General features: G+C 40.7%; 1 non-coding gene across 1 annotated transcript; it reads right to left on the bottom strand.

Moving 5' to 3' along the window:
• Window positions 1-1,331: 1,331 nt before the first annotated feature.
• On the bottom strand, window positions 1,332-1,437 carry LOC113007199 (U6 spliceosomal RNA). Its single transcript, XR_003269878.1, has one exon. It is a non-coding gene; the product is annotated as a U6 spliceosomal RNA (small nuclear RNA).
• Window positions 1,438-1,699: the final 262 nt, after the last annotated feature.

The following is a 1,699-nucleotide window of genomic DNA, read 5'->3' on the forward strand; positions in this document are numbered from 1 at the left end:
GACTTTCAACTTTAAAGTCAACTTTTCAATATCTAAATACAATGAAATAAAACAAACAAAAACCCAAAATACTTAATAATCCCAGACTGTATATAGCATGGTCATGTCACTGTGACATGGATAGAAAAGTGATATACAAGTACCTGTTTCTATTTTGCGCGCTTAAAGCTGTTTTACTCCAAACCTCCTTCACACACACATTTATAAATGTGCTTATTTCTGTATGTAAACACGTTTAACCTAACATTCACACTCTAATAGATGTATCAGGCAGTGTTGCCAACTTAGCGCCTCGGGAGTGAGAACGCTCTGTATATTTAGCGAGTTTTCAGACCCCCTTAGCGACTTTTTTTCTAAAAAGCGACTAGCGACAAATCTGGCGACTTTTTCTGGTATTATTGGAGACTTTATGACGAGTTTTTGACGTGAAAACAGGTATCGCTCTTACTCTCAACAGGCAGCGGTGCTGCTTTGGCCACTTCACCCGTGCCAAAGCGCTCCCAGGCGGAGGATAGAATAACGCCATAGATAGTCCTCCCCCAACTGCTATCAGGGCAAGAGACGTTCACACCTGTGCGTCCAAACTGCAAATGAATCGCGCATGAGCGAAGCCGCTGCTCCCGCACTGACTGTAACGCAGTCAGTTCTTCTTTTACCGTTATGCTGTTTTGTGGATCACAAGGTTTTAGAACTACTTATAAACACACTCTCACACACAAAGTAACTCCACCAGAGTGCCTATTTCGGGTCACTTTTGCCGGTCCAGGCCCGGGTAAAGGAGCAGGGTTGGAATTGTGACATTAAAAAACAATAATTGCCAAAATAAATTGAATTTGTAGTTCTAAATAAACTCTAAATGCATTTAGGACGTTTTTTACTCACTTTATGTCTCTTCCACGATGTTATTTCTCTCGTCCAACAACGTTTATTCTATTCTGTACAGTTGTGTACTGTATTTATTCTTATTGTATTCTAATTTTTTGCCTCATAACTTTTGCACTGTCCACTTCCTGCTGTGACAAAACAAATTTCCCACGTGTGGGACTAATAAAGGTTATCTTATCTTATCTTATCTTAGGTTACAATTAAATTAGCGTGACCAATTATGCAAATTAGGCGATGACATCATTTGGCGACTTCTAGCGACTTTTAGGACAACCAATAGCGATTTTCCTTACTGAGGAGTTGGCAACACTGGTATCAGGGGCAGTCCAGAGTTCAGAATCTTGCCCAAGGATGCTTCAACATACAGACTAGAGGAGGTAGGGATCAAACTGCCAACCTTCTAATTAGTCGACAACCTGGTCTTCCTCTTGAGCCACAGCCACCCCTAAATTTGTAAACGTGTCACGATTTTACGTGTCATCCTTGCACATGGACCATGCTAATCTTCTCTGTACTATTTCCAGTTTAGTGTATGCACTTGGCAAAGCAAGCACATCCACTGCTTACTTAAAACCCACCTTGGCCCATCTTGGTGTTTTGACACTAGATGTGAGTGAGCAATGGCTCTAAAAAAGCAAGGACCACTGCACACTCACTCACAAGCTAGCAAATAATGAGTCTGATGGGGAACATAATTTGCAAAATTTCATGTAATCTCTTCAACTTTAAGTAACTGAACCCAAAAACTTTTATATACAGTCTATGAGGTGAGTGCATAGCCATTGGATAGGATACAGTAACCAATAACTGTAAG

This window comes from Astatotilapia calliptera, chromosome 15 (assembly GCF_964374335.1).
Source record: "Astatotilapia calliptera chromosome 15, fAstCal68.1, whole genome shotgun sequence".
Classification (NCBI taxonomy): domain Eukaryota; kingdom Metazoa; phylum Chordata; class Actinopteri; order Cichliformes; family Cichlidae; genus Astatotilapia; species Astatotilapia calliptera.